Source organism: Cucumis sativus, chromosome 4, assembly GCF_000004075.3.
Source record: "Cucumis sativus cultivar 9930 chromosome 4, Cucumber_9930_V3, whole genome shotgun sequence".
NCBI lineage: Eukaryota > Viridiplantae > Streptophyta > Magnoliopsida > Cucurbitales > Cucurbitaceae > Cucumis > Cucumis sativus.
The window spans coordinates 1,062,471-1,079,306 of NC_026658.2; positions in this window are offsets into that span (position 1 = coordinate 1,062,471).

Consider the following 16,836-nt stretch of genomic DNA (forward strand, 5'->3'; position numbering starts at 1 on the left):
CAAATTAAACTCTCTAGTTGTTGACCAATCAAATCCATACTCTAATATCACCTTTTTCATTAACCTTTATATGCCCTCTTTTTATGACATAGTAAACAAAGTAATTTTGCTTCACTCCTAATTTCCTTTTCTAATTGTTATATTTCTGTGGTTTAAGAAATTAGGTTTATTTATTATATATTTAAGTGGTTAATCTAATGTAATTACTATAATAACACATAGACTTTGTTTGAGAATATTGAATTTAATAAATATTTAAATTAAAGTCCTTATCATTCATAAAAAGTCAATTATTTGGAACTTTGTAAAATTACAAAAGCGTCCCCAGTGGATCCAAGTTGTTTGAAATTTGAAAATTCTATGTTTGAAAATGACATCTATCTTATTCCTCCCCATTTTATTTTTTATTTTTTTATTTTTATTAGTATTATTTAGGGTATTAAATTAATGTCACCATCTCACATTATTTAAATACTGAAATACCACAAAAAAAAAGAAAAAAGAGTTTTCTCGAATTTTATATCATATCATCTTGGTCCACAAAATTCAAACCTTTATTTATTTATTTTTTTCCATTCTTTTCCTCTTTTTCAATCAATTATAAATCAAACAAAATACTTTATAACTTTGTAATATTAAAAATTAAAGTCGTAACTCACTATAATTGATGACGGTTAGTGTTTCATATGTTAGCATTGTATTGACTATTGAGTGACTTGGACATTCAACATATCTATGTGTTGAGTTTGTTCAATTTTAATCTTTATTTTTTATAGATTTAAATTTAACGTTTTCTTACAAAATAAAATTAACTTTTTAGGGAATAAATTCAAAGACTCAATTAATCAATTTTGTTTTTCTAAAATATTTTAAGTATTGATATAAATTAATGTTTAAATAAATAAATAGAATGTTTACAAAAATAGCAAAAGAAAAATTATGATAATAAAATCTACGTCACTTACCTTTTTAAAATTATAAAAAAATTACGATATAAAAAAGAGGGGTTGTAAGTTGTTTTTTTTCTAAAAAAGTTATTATCTAATGTAATTTTCCTAAATAAATATTTTAGAAGATTTAAATTAATTTGGAGGGAGAAGGTAGAAGTTATGAAAAGTGATAAATATGTATTTTTAGGAAAATAAAATTAAGATGATTTAATTTCCCTATTAGCCAATTAAAAAAGAATAGCCTATTCTTAACATCACTTGTTATGATTGGAATTGACACCTCATCTCATAATAACATCACTTGTTATTTTTATTCTAATATCTTTTGAAATTATTATCTTCATATGTCACCATCAAAATTAGTAACATTGGCTATCAAATATATTTGTTTATATGCTTAATCATACATGCCCTTACTAAAATTAAATTTTAAAAATGTTGGAATTGATCTATTACTTTATTTGGTTAATGAAGTAAATAAAGTAAAATTATAAAGTTTTTTTTTTCTATTCATAACAATTACCCATTTAGTTTTAATTTTCACCTATAAACTCAATGTACCTTCTACCATAAACAACTTGGAGATGTGGACACATGTCACTTCCTTTCACCAAAAATTCAACTTGTCTTATTATGAAAATAATTTATTTCGAATAGGATGTTTAACAAAAACGTCATTTGTCAAGCCTTTATAACTCAATTGGTTAAGAAAAGTCTCGCTCTCTCGGTTTTTAGTTTATAGAATTTTTATTTTTAACATGTACCATTTGAACACATGTATTTGAGTGGTGCGTCCCACAAGAAGAAGGCAGGAGGGAGCGTGGACAAGAGCGACTTTTAGAAATAGAATTTGTACCCTCCTCTACCTCTACCAATTAGTACGAAAAAGGAAAAGACATCAATAAAATCATATAAAACCTCTTTCTTTAACTATATTCTATTTTAAAAAAATAAATCCATTATATCAAATTTGACATGTATGGTTGGAAGGAAACTCTTAATATAAATTTGAAATAAATATCACATGGATAATCATGGTCAAATTTCACGAGAGTGTTATTACGTTTACATTTTCCTACATAGGACACTCTCACAACAATTGACATGCAATCCAACTGAGTTAAGCATTGAAGTACGTCGTGTATAAGCAGGTGTTCGATAGAGTTTTTTTTTTATAAAAAAAATAGTTTTTTTTTTTTTTTAGTTTATCCAAACAGGTTGTTCATAAATTTTGATTCAAATTACAATCCCACATTGTTCCAACTTTTTCAATAGTTTCTCCATGTGTCAACAACTTTTCTACAATCACACATGGAATGTATGGACCTCCTAAATTAGGAGTATGCATGAGTATCCTGAATGCATCTCACCTTATGTACTAAATAGTTGTATTATTATGTTTGTAAGTTACATCCTTCAAAGTTATTATTTGTCTCTATTAACATCGTCTTTTGTTATAACATTTGGAGTCTAAAAATTGTCTTCTTCAAACTTCAATTAATAGTTTGCACTCCAAACACCAATTATTATATATAAACAATTAATAACGGTTAACTAAATAACATCAATTTTCACTTTCTCCTTAAATTTATTATACTTTATCATAAACTAATATATTTAATTTAGTCCTATTAACTAACAAAATGTATTTTTTTTCAATCATGTATCAATTATTTTGCATACGAGAGATTTAAAAAAAAAAAAACATTGTTCAACTAGTTATGAATATGTGTATAAATTAGTATTTTATTAGCTCCACTAATGTTGACAAATTTTCACGTATGCAATATTTAGATTAGTATAAAGATTCACCTCCAATAACTCAAATAACTCGAACATTAAAATTAAAATTTTTAATTATTTATTCATTCTCAATATATTATTAAAATAAAAAATTCATGTGTAATAAATTTCATCTTTTAGGAGTGTTTGGAAGAAGAAGATCAAAGGTCGGAGGTCACACGCGACATGTACTAAATGAGTGGAATCCACTAGAAGGGTCCATCTTCTATGTCCCACTCCTCTCCCCATTTTCTTTTTTTATTATTATTGTTCTTTGAGATCTAAATCAATAATAATATCTCTTTTCTTTTCTTTTCCTTTTTCTGTTTAATTAAATCCAATAAAAATCCATTTATATTAAGAAAATAGAAATTAAAAAAGCCTTATTTCTCGTGTCTCTTTATTTCTCTCGTCTCCTCATTATCTCCTTTTATATATTTCATTCATTCATTCATTTTTCTTTATATTTATTTTTATTTTCTCTTTCCCTTTTTGAAAGTGACTATTAAAAACAAAACCCCAAATTCCATTTTCCTTTCTCTCCCTCTCATCACTCATCACTCATCAAACTTTCCCTTCATTCTTTTTCCATATTTAGATCTCTCAATTAATCTCTTTCCTCCTCTCTTAATAATTAACTATTAGTTCTCAATTACTCTTCCTAATAATAATATTAGCCGCCTACTTCTTCCAAACCATTTTACATCTCACACTCCATCCTATTTATTAATTATCAACCAAAAAAAAAACGTACAAATATAATTTTGTTAGTCATAGAAAACGTACTTTTGGATTTCTTATAACCTTTTTACATAGAATATAATATAAAATAATTAATTATGTTTGGTTAAATAAATTATTTATTAATTTAACATAATTTTTTAGTTTTTATTTTAACATGCAAATATGATGCAATGATATACACGTTGTGGATTTATCTTTTCAAATTTTGGTTATCTTTATAATTATTTTTCTTAAATTCTTATCAAATAAATAGTTTATAGTTATCACTTAAATAAACTATATGGTATGAAAACACAATCTAATAGTTTTTTTTTTCTTTCAAAAGACTAGGACAATTTCAAGCTAAGTTTTATTAGATTAGGTTGACAACGAGAAACCAAGTCGATAGGTTAATAGAATATAATTTTTTTTATTTTTATTTAATTAAAAATAAAGTATTGGGTATGGTGGGTAACATCATGGCCCACCTTTCTTTCTTTATTTTTAATTTTTTTTAAAATTTATGATAATTGATAATAATAAAAAAGAATGGTTGGATAAGGAAAAGACAAACAAATGAATAAAGGTATATTAGTTCTTAATTATTGGGACTGAAATGAATGGAAACATAAAGTCAAGAATAATCAAATTTTAATATTTTTCTTATAGAAAAAATTGAGTAATTTATTTAATTTTTTGTGAGTGGAGAAATTATCGATCCAACCAGATGCTGTCTCCTTATTGGAGGCTATTCATTTCGTTTTCACGTGATTCTCAATTTCCCTCTTTTTCACTCTTTTTCTAACACATTTAAAACCAACTCACCATTTTTGTTTCATCGACTATAAATAATTTATCTTCTTTTTTCTTCTTTCTATTTTTCAAGAGAGACTCTTTAAATAAATTATCATTAACACGTTTTTTTACCTAAACTCTATTTCATCCCTTTGATTTCAAATTAATTATCTTCCCTATTTTGACTTTATATTTTAATATTTGTCATTTATGTACGCTTCTAAAATTATAATTAATTAACAAACAATGTTAAAATTAATTAATTATAATATTTTCTTGCTAATTATTGTAGTTAAATTATAGACATTGATCCGAATATCTAAAGTGAGTATTTAGTAAAAATTTAAAATCTGTCGTTAAAATGTTTTCTAAAAGTAAAAATAAAAGCATGGGACAAAGTTAATTTTCTTTCTGAGTTTAATAAGAATATAACAGAATAAAATAGATTTTTAAAAAATCGTAAAATAGAGAACATTTAACGAAATATTTATAATTTTTTTTTATTTTTGAAGAACCTTTTAAAAATGTCATTTTCAGAATTAAAAAAGAAAAAGAAAAAGAAACTTAAAAGTTACAAAAATGACATTTAAATCCAAAAAAAAGAAAAAGAAGAAGAAGAAAAAAAAATGAAGTTCACATGAGTAGGGGGATATATTAGTGCTTTGAGTTGATGTGAAATTTTGGTCCAATAATATATAGACAACTGTATATGAAGTTCTTTTAATATTTTCTATTTCCTTTTTTTTCTCTTTCTCCAAATAGTGCTTTTGAAAAGATTGATTGGGCCATCTCACCTTACCCTTATTTGCCTAATTTCCTACCTGGCTTTTTACCAATGGAGATAATAATCTTTTTCTTTTTTCTTCATAATTAATTCTTTTATTCTTAGGTTGCTATATATTTCATACATCTTTTGGAATAAAGTTGTGAAATTATGTTTTTAGCCTCAAAATTATTTTTTAACTATTGGATGTATAGCTACCTAGGTAATTAATTATTCAAATATCTTTACTTTAGATTAGATACTTTATAGTACAATGATTTTCTTATTTGGTGTAATATATTAAAAGAAAAAAAAAAGTACCATACTCCAATTTTCTTTTTTTGGGTGGGAAACAAATATATAGTCTTTTTGTAATAACACTTTAGTGAATATGTACATTAAATCAATTAATCAAATTGGCTATTTAGGTAATGCATCAAAACAAACTTCAACCTATGTAGCAAATCTTCTTTTTAGGGTTCAGTTAGTACATGAACCTATGACCTTAGAGAAGGAAAGTCGAGTCACTTATTGTTCAGCTAAGCTCTCTTCAGCTCAGAGCTGCTATGGTATTAGTATTGTTATTATTAAAAGATAATTGATGGGTTTGATAGTGGGTCAGTGGAGGTTAGAATTGAAAGTCAAAATAGATGGTGGGAGCCCATAGTACATGAGAGAGAGAAAAAGAAAAAGAAAGAGATCCTTAAAATTTTCAAAAGAAAAAAAAAAAAAAAGGATATTTGGTTTGGTTGTCCACATCATTGCATCCTCAACTAGGAAAAATCCCTAATATCTAATGTTTGAGTGCTTCCCATACTTAAATTCAAGCATCTTTGGTCCATTCTCATCAACCATGTATACATCCTAAATTTGGTCAATTAGTATATATGAATAAATAAATCTATTAGGATTATTCCTTTTTATAGTTATTATATTATATACTTATTATTCATATCACAACCAAAACTATTCCATTTTCTAACCCTACTTTATATATCAATCTTAGCTTAGGAATGTTTGGTGCTCATCATTTGTTCGTAGAGATCGGTAATTCAATTCGTTGAGATTTGTTTAATTTTTTTTTAAAAAGTTTAACGTATACAAACTCTTCATCTCACTTCAAATGTGTTTTACTACAAAAGTGAGTTTTTGTTACACTTGTTGTGATGATAATAAATTAGGGTTCTTCACTTTAACGATAACTCTCTTTATTTTTTAAAAGTAATATAATGAATTTTAGTTTCCTTTTTATTCTTATTCCAACAAAAAATAGGTGTTGCCAAGTAAGAGATTATTTTTGTTTCGAATAACCATTTTATCTAATGGGTGGATAGGTGTATGTATATATATATACCTTTAAAGGAAAAAAATTGAAGTGTAGTTTCTTGGACCAACAAAAAAGATATACACTTGAAGAAACTTTTAGAAGTAGGGAATCTTTAGCATAGCACTTGGGTATTCATATATTCTAAAGCTTTTATCGATGAGTCACGCTTATATTTAAATATTTAAAGGGACGAGGGTTAAAATATAAATTCATGTATGTCTAATCATATCACTTAATTAATTAAGTTATACAAGTCCATCTCTACACTTTTGATTTTGGTTCATTTTGGTCATGATACTCTCTTCTTCAACTTATAAAAACTACCATTGTAATTTCTTAAAAGTATAAGAATAAATTAAACTAAATTAAAACTACAAAAACTAAGATGAACATATGGTAAGTACTTACGAGATCGAAATAAATTAATATTAATAAAGTAGACGAATGAAATTAGTATTTAAAAATAAAAATGAATGATTTTTCTAATTTTTTTTGTTGTAGTTAATGGAATCCATAAATAGATATATTGTAGGTGAGTGGTGGGATCTAATTAATTAAAAGAAAACTTAATGTAGGGAACCAAAGTTTTGTTTTGAACCAATAAAAATGATTATTAATAAAAGAAAGAAAGAGTTAAAATTTAGTCAAAGTGGGAATTAATATATGAATTGTCAATCACAATAAGAGATAAAGAGAGAGAGAGAGAGAGAGAAATAGGAAAGAGATGAGATTAAAGTGTATTTGTTGGTATTTGAAACTTGAAAGTGATGAAGAGAGAATTTTGATTTAAAGTGAATTGTTGGTATTTGAAAGTGATGAAAGTGACATTTTAATTTCCCAATGTCCTTTTCTTTATATATATAACTCATTCAATATATCAGGATATATCATGGTTTGTTTCTTCAATCTCACTTTTATTTTTTTTAATATTTGTGGTAAGAAATTGTTAATTTTAATTTGGGAAAAGAAAAAATAACTTTTTGATATTAAAAAAGAAAGAAGGGAAAAGTAGTGGATGTTGGTAATATTAAATGAATGGATGTGGAAAATAGATAAAGGCTTCAATCCAAACCTAACCTTATTTTATTCCTCTCTCTCTCTCTCTCTCTCTCTCTCCTTTTATAAATCAATTCATCCCAAAAATCAAAACTTCTAAAAATTGCTTGAGTTTGCCTCTTATGATTATAATTAAAACGTTCATCTATTTTAATTTAATAAATCTATTGGTTTCTTTGTCTTCATTTTATTTCTTTTTTTTGTTAGAATTATAAATTCTATTATTTTGTTTATTTAACTTTCAAAATTAATTTTTTAAAAAATAAAAAAAATAAAAGAATTAGCATTTTAGATTTATGAGAAAATTACTAAAATTCATTTTAAATTTTAAAAAATATTAGCAATTAAACTAAAACACTATTTTACAACTATATACTCCAACTTTAATCAATCTTATTCATATACATTCAATAAAAATCTATCCAAAATTTAGAATGATATTTTATTATATTTTTAAAATGAGGAAAAGAAAAAAGGAAAAAGTGGATTTTATGTTACATAATTTCGTCGGTGACAAGTGGTTTAGTGTAGAGAGAGGTGAGTGGTAAATTATATATATATTTATTGGAAGAAAGGAAATAGGAATAGAGAAGTGTGGGGCCGAGAGAAAACCTTCCGTATCGGTTACAAGTCACAGACAAATTTACCTTCAAAAACCGTCTCGCCTTCCCACGTTTTTTCCTTTAGTCAACTTCTCTTCCCCAAATATATCATCTCTTTCATTTTATCGCCTTCAAATACTTCCCATAATTATATATAAAATATAAAACACTGACGTCATATACATGACATTTGAATACTTCTCTTTTCCTTCTTAAATAATATTCAACTTTTTCTTTATTTTTGTATTATCACTCTATTGTACGGCTTCCATATTAATTATTACCCTTTTTTTCTTCTTCTTCTTCTTCTTATAATTGGTACATCAATCCTAAACCCTATATTATTTATATGTCACCTCCTTTCCACTTCTACTACTGCATCCTTCCTCTACTCAAAATTTCTTACAATTTTATACAAATTATTGGGGGGAGCCTAGGGATGATAATCGATTGTTTGGAGTTGGTTTTTTAACAAAATCCATTTTAAACTGATCATAGTCGAGTAAAGGGTCAGTCGCACGGTCGATTTAACACTTGAATATATTTTTTAGAAATTTTCAGTTTAAAACTTTCTGAAGCCGACTTTCAATTTTCCAGTCTATTATGCACACCTCTATTAGAGTTCATCTTTTGGTAAATGTAACACCGAACATGTAATACAAGGTTATCAAAATATTTTCAAATGAGGTCAAGTGAGTATAGTTCAATTGAAATTGAGTATAAAATTGTGCGTATGTACTATAAACAAAAGTTTATTAATAATGAGATAAAACAATGATTAGGTTAGAATATCATTTTGATATTTGTAATTCGAGAGTTGTTTAATTTTAATCTAATTTACTTTTAATAAATTATCAATTAAGTTTTTTTTTTCTCAGACTTGATTGTTGACTATTTTCAAAAAAAAAAAAGAAAGAAAAAAGAAAAGAAAATTATATTTTTCTCATGTAAACTGTGTTATGTTATCATATAATTAATCAAATTGAACACAAAAACTGACTTTAGAAGGATTATATTTGAAATTGATTAAAAGTGTGCATGACCTAATTAAACAAGATTTTCAGAATATAGTGATGATAAGAATGGTATTTTTGGTTAAACATAGAAAAAGTAATCAACATGATATTGTAGCTTTGAGTTTAAATTAGTTTTGAAATAAAAATAAAAATGTCTAGTCAATGTAGAACTAAGAATATAGTTTATATGATTTTGAAAGGTATGTGATAATAAAATTATAAATGATTTTGATTGACAAGGTATGGCAAAAAGCAAAGTAGGTAAAGACCCCACATAATTAATCAATATCATATATTTAATTTTCTTTTAATTATATTTCAAACAAACAAACAAACAATATATATATATATATATATATATATATATATATATATATATATATATACACATCATTTGTAGCAGCCACAGACTAGTGGGTTTTGTTTACTATTTTTCCTCATTTCCTTTTTAAACAAAAATAGGAATTTCCCTACAAAAAAGTTAATGAACTAAAATATTATTATGTTCGTACCATCCATGAAAATATATTAATATGTGGATTTTATATTGAAAAAACAGATGTATAAATTTTACACGTTCATCTAACCTATTTATAATATATGTCAATATGTTCATATAATTGTTATGGTCATTGGTGCATGGATAATTTTTAAAAATAAATTATAATGAATATATAAGTTGATTGAATTGTGAAAAATTAGAAACTCAATTGATACAAAACTAAATTTATAATATAAAATATAGAAAACGAATTACTAAGTTCGATTCCAAAATAAATCATAACCTAACTTTATGGGTTATTTACATGTCTTCACTAAAAAAATCAACATAATTAAATTGATATCACAACTAATCTAATCCAAAATTAGGTTGGATTATACTTTTAATCAATCTCTAAGATTCCATGACTGCCCTGTACTTAGCACTTAAACTTCCAAATTAATTACATCTACTCTTAGAATTTCCTTTTTTAGTATAGTAAAAAATTTGAAAATATATGAAATTGGATTTAGGATTCATCTAAAGTATTTCATTTGTCAAGTAGAGTACTTTCAATTGTATTGAAAATAGAAATGTCTGTATTTCAAATCTAACTCAAATATGTAATTAAAAAGCTAAAGTATTTAAACTTTTATGTAAATTATTGTTTTGATATATTTTTATCTAATGATGTTTTTATAATTTAAAAATCTCTCTCTCTCTCTCTCTCTCTCTCTCTCATAAAAGGGTCAAAGTCTATTTGTTTAAGAGCATGATTTCAATGACCTAGACCAGAGATCACTAGATGCTCAAAGGTGCCACCAAAGTGGACAAGTTGCTAACTTTCTTTATATATGTATATCTACACATTCCATCTGTTGCTATGTTGACATCCTCATTACATATGCCAAAACTTTTCTTTTTTAATCATATGTTCATCATATTGTTATTGTATATATCATATCCAACAATATACCATCATATAAATAATGATGATAATACTAGTAAATGGACTCCACGTTAAATGACTAAACTATATTTCAAACTATATAGTATGTTTGAGTTTTCTTTTCTAATTCAACAAGTTAACTAGATGGTAAATTGTACTTTCATGACTTCAAACCTTTTTATGAAACTACTTGTGATATTATTCAAATTACAAATTTATGATTATAGTAAGCACATGCATGACATATTATGTTCAAATTTTGACATGTAATGAATCGATGTATACCATAAAGTAAAAGTTCTATTTTTTTATAGAAAAAAATGGTGTGATTTGTCATTATCAAAACGAAAAACAAATATGTTTGTATTATTTAAAAAGATTTTCCTTTATTTAGTTTATCCATGTCAACCCAAAAACAATAAGGTAAAAAATATATATGTGTTTATGTATTAAAGGTGAGGTGTGGGTTTAGGAAAAAGGGTGAGTAGGAATCATAGATCGAGCGCGTGAGGGAGATCCCAACTTTAATGTTGTTTTTTTGCTTTATTTGGGAATACTTTTTTTTCATATTATATATATATATATGTGAAAGTGAAAGGGGCAAATAAATAAAGTAAATTTGAAAGATATGTTTTTAACATTTTCAACTTTTCCAACTCTTCTTCTAACTTGTGTGTGTATGAGTTGAGAATGTTGTTGTTGTTGTGTTGAGTGTGGCTCGTTAAGAACAATAAATGGGATGAATATATCGTTGTTGGTGAAATGTTGATTTTAATTTTAATTTATAATTGTTGGAGGTTTGTTTTCCTTTAAAAAAATCTCATTAAATAATGAGTATTGTTGGAACACTGAAATCTATGTGATTAACGCGATGACTTAGAACAACATGACATGACACAAAACTAGTGGTGTAATTACATGTTTAGCAAATAAAATTAGAGCAAATATCCAAACATAAATAAATTTTAAAAAGAATTTAAATGAACGAAGTGTATAGTAGGTTGAAAATTATTAAATTCTTTTTTTCATTTTTGTATTCTTATATTTCTAAATAAAAAAAGAATCTAAAAGAATTCTCTATTAAGTTATTAACATTTAATTTATAAGATTTTACAAAAATATGTATACTATACTATTGCGTTATTAAAACTAAACTTCATTAAAAAAATTTAAGAGTACACATAATTGTGATTATATTTAAAAAGAAAATGAAAGCATTTATGTGATTATGATCACCTAAAACTTAAATAATCATTAAAATGAATAACACATTAGGAAAAAAGATTAAGAATGTTGACATAATAATAAAGATATTTATATAAGAGAAGACAAATATGAAAAGATATAGAAATGTAGAAGGTTTGATTTAGAAAGGTGGGAAATCTATTTGAAGCAAATAAAATGTTATAGAAAGAAAAAGAAAAAAAGGAATAAAATTGGAAAGAAGAAAGAAGAAAGAAGAAAAAAGAAAAAAGAAAAAAAAGAAAGAGAGTAGTTTGTAGGACAGAGCCCTAAAGCTCCACTAATTAAGGTATCTAAATGGGACCCCTTTTCTTCATTTCATGCTTTCTCTTTTTCTTTTTCCCATTTAAATACAACAATCAAAAGTTGAACGCAAAACTACCATTTTTTTTTTTGTTTACTTTCAAATAAATCTTATATTCTTACCTCAACTTTTTTTTTTTTTTTATTTCATTTTTAAATCAAACTAATTTTATCATACCATTTTTCTATTTTTCACAATTTTCGACTTTTCTTTTACTAAATGCACTTTAAATAAGAATTTTTCCAATTTTTTATAACAATCACAATTACTTTAAATTTATCGATAAAATTTTAATAAAACCATAAATATTAAAACTTAAAGATAATTGATTGACGAATCTATCACTAATAGATAAAATCAATAAGATTTCTGAAAAAGTGTAGACATCCGATAAAGAAAAAAGAAAAAAAGGGTATTAATTCATGAAATTTTTCAATAGTTCATAGGTGTTTTCAAAACCAAACTTTTGAAAGTATAAAGGTATTTTCGACACAAACTACAAAGTTAAGAGACGTTCTTTGTAATCTAGCTAATATCTTAAATATATATAATTAGTGAAGTTGATTTATTTTTTAAATTATTTAATATAAGATTGTTTAACTTAATTTCGGAAATCAAATACAAATCTAAACTTTAACATCAAACTCGAATTAATAGCAATATTGTCATGTAAACAACCAAATACAATAATTTATACCCTCATTCATTTTATGCACATACATCCTTCCATTAAATTTAAAAGCAAACTATCCATCAATAAAGTTTTCTTTAGTACATCATCTATAGTGATGAATTGAAACTTGTTAATGTGTTGTTAAATGTCAATTACCTTAATCAAATGAGTTTATGTGTGCGTGTATATTTACATATGTGACATAATTATATTTAAAATGAATTCCAACACAATAATAAGAAACTTTAATGACAAAAAACTTGATCCAACTTTATTAAATACATCAATCATATTCACCCAATACTTTGTCCTTTTTCCCCCCCAAAAAAAGAAAAAGGAAAATTGGTCCAAATCTTCACAATAATTCCATCACATCTTCCCCTATGAATAGTTTGAATTTCAAGCATTTAATACAAAGACGCAAAGTCCAAAATTTGAGAACCAAATATATATATATATATATACACATAATATTTGGTCAATATATATATTTATATATTGGGAGCCATCCTTATCTCTTTTATTTTGTCACGCAATTATTAAATATTTAATTAAATTATTGCAAACCAATGGCCTTCTTTTGACCACGTTTCTTTGGCTTTTTTTGTTTCTAAAAAATTCCACCATGTGGAGTCGATGTTACTTTGATGTTGATTGATAATTTAAATAACTCTACATATATAAATAACTATTAAAATTTAGAGGATTTTGTTTCCTTTTTGAATATATTAAATTTAATTTTGAGTCATTATACACGTATTTTCGTGAATAAAAATAGTTTTGAAAAAGAATGCTTTTCATATTAAAACTGGCTTTGTACTTTTCAAGAGAAAAAAGTTTGGTTTAATTTCAATATTTAAAAGGAAAAAATAAAAGTTATTGTTTCAAACAATATAGTGATGCACATAAAAACAAAGCAGTAGCAAACAATTTTTTAAAAGGTTGTAGAACTGAAATTGAGAATTGAATAACTTTTTCTAAGTACTTTTAATTTAATATGAACATCTTTATATTTAAAATAATACACTCAAAATTGAAGGGATGTATGAGGATTAAATATATTTATCATTTCTTATATATTAATTAATAAAAAAAAGTTGTTTCTATTTCGTAATAGAGCTTTCCTATTATAAGCCTATTACTTAGAGCATATATATGTTTGTTTATAAGTTTATTCAAATAAAAACATAATAGAATGTTTAAATTGATATATTTACATCATTTTGTCTAAATTGATGTAATTAATGATTTATAGATTAAATTGACCTAGATTACCATGATTGAGATTTAAATTATATAATTAAAATCCATACAATTCCTAGTATAGATGTAAGAAAAATGGTGAAAAGTAGAACATGTGTGACATGTTTTAAAATATGTATAGTAATAAGAAAAATCTTATTAAAATTTTCTATTTTTGAAAGAGTCTTTAAATGTAAACTGATATTTTTTTAATATATTTTAATGTTAAGAAAAATATAAATAAATAAAAGTCCCGTGGGGTCGAGTTCCTACCATGGCTTATCCTAAATGTGTTTGGATAATTCTTTTTTCTTTTTTTCCGTTTTTCACAACAAAAAATATATCTTTCCAAACTTATTACAAATGGTCTAAATAAATAAAAAAAATAACTTATCTACTTTTACCTAAATTTAATCGAGAAGAGGTCTTCTTAATAAAATATTTACACAAAATCATTTTGGAAAACTAAAAATGATCACAAGCCAAAATATAAAAAATGTTCCGTAATTAATTGTGACCTCAATGTAATATATTTGGTTCATAATTGTTTAGATTTGGGTAGACATGATTTTAAACAACCTTTGAAAGAGAAAAAATATATATTTTATATTTAGTATACGATTTTAAACACATAACAATTCGAAAAAAAAAATTGCATAATAAATAATATAAAAATGAAGGGCAAATGAAAATTTGTTCATACCTATGGGTTTCATATTTTGTAATTTATTTTTCTTTTTTATTAATCTTTCATACATATGTTAATTCTTTTTATTTTGCTTTTAATTTTCCTTATCTTGATTTTTCATAGTTATCATGTTAATTTAATTTTAAATTTTAAATTTTTAAATATTTAAATTAATAAATTACTTAATTTTAGAATTTTAGGTCTAACTTTACTACTGTTTTTCTATTTAGCTATATTTATTTTTATAATTATTAAATTTGATATTGATATGTTTAATTTAATTTTAAATTTGAAACTGTTAAATATTTAAATTTATCTTTCAAATTTTAGACCGTAAATATGTTTATTTAAAAATTTTCTATTTTCTAATTTTTGAGGTGAGATATACATGTTTATATGTTATCCTAAAGTTTACTTTAGGTAACAAGACTACAAAATTATTTATGGTTCATATAACAAATAAAATTAAAGCTCATTATGCTACAATTGTTTTTTATAATTTTTATATTTGCTTTGGTTGGATGTGAATATTAGGGATCATTTTCTGCTTCATTTTTTTCTTTTTGTAATTTATTAAGCTTTTTTCAACCTATAAATCACTTTTGATTCATAAAATTTATATAAAAACAACAATTTAGCTTACAAATTTTGATTTATAACAATCACAAAACTAAGTTGTTACATTTTCCATATTTATAACAATTTAGTGAAGTAAACAAACTCACTGAAATGAAATCAAATAGGTAGACTTTCTATTTTGAAAAAATAAAATGAGGAGAATGCAATAAATGTAAAAAAATAAAATGAAGAGTTAGAAAGAAAAATGAATGTATAAGAAATGATTAAAAATGAAATATTTTGAATATGTTGATGTTTGATCTCGACTTGTCTGGATGCCATCTTTAGATATACGTCATTGTCATAATAATATTATTTATTGAAATGGAAAAGAAAATGAAAAAAGAAAAAAAAGAAAGTAAATAAAAAGAAAAAGAAAAAGAAAGTAGAAGGAAAGGAAGGGGTCATTGATAGAGAGAGGTCGCTTTCCAACTAAAAGAAAAATAGACCCACTCTCTGACATCCTGACACCACCCCCCCCCCCCCCCCCAATTCCCATATCTTTTCCTTTCATTTTCTCCCGATAATTTCATTTCCACGTTTTAATACCTTAGATATTGCCGAAAGTGACATCCCATCTCATCAATCCTCTTCTCCATTGTGCATCAACTTTTAACTCTCATCTTAATCATACTCAAAATCACTAATCCTCCACCTCTTCTTTTTTTCTAAAAAAACACCTTATATCTTATATTAATTTTTTTTATATAATTATACAACTTTATCTCGTCACACTTTATAATTTATTTTTAGATATCAATGAGTCTTATCGAACTTAAAAACATCAATTTTATACCATTTTTTAAATTCTCAGTAAGATATCGACACGTGGCACTTTTTATTTAGTTTTTTTTCCTTTTGCTTTTCTGTCCCTTTTTTCTTTTGTTTTTCATTTTCATCTTCCCTAATTCCACTCCTTTCGATGGCCTCAATCTCTCTTCTCTCTAAAGCCCTTTTTTTTTTCCTCTCTGTAACCACTTTTCTTTTTACCTAAGTAGTACGTCTCATAAAATACTAAACCGAGCATGTAGTTCGGTTATGTTAATATATAACTTCCGTCTTCCAGATATATGATTTAAATCTTACTAAAAACAAAACTACCTCTACTTCTAACAGCTTATATTACATAAATTAATATTATCATATTTAATAAAAGCTTTAGATGGGGAGGGAATCATATAAATATATATAACTATGAAGATGAGTTTTAGAGAGAGAAGTATAGGCCATGAAATGCATAATTGGATTGGGAATAAATTTGTATTAAAGCAAACAAAAACAAAATCGGAAAATCCTAAAAAAGAAAAAAGAATTTGCATTGCACTTGCACTTGCACGTGCCACTACATTGTTTTTTGTGCACACACGTGAGCCCTGATTTTAATTTTTAATTTAAAATAATAGATTAAATTATTTACCAACTATTAACAAAATTTAAAAATTAAGTGTATTTATTTTGTAAACCTTTGTAAAAAAGTAATGAAAATTAATTATGTACTTATTAAAAGGGTAAAAAAAGCTCCCAACTTTGTAGTGGGAAAATTGTATTATGTAGATGTTAAAAAGGAGTGGGCCATTTCTATAAATTATAATACTTTTAAAATACGAAATGATTTTAAATGATGA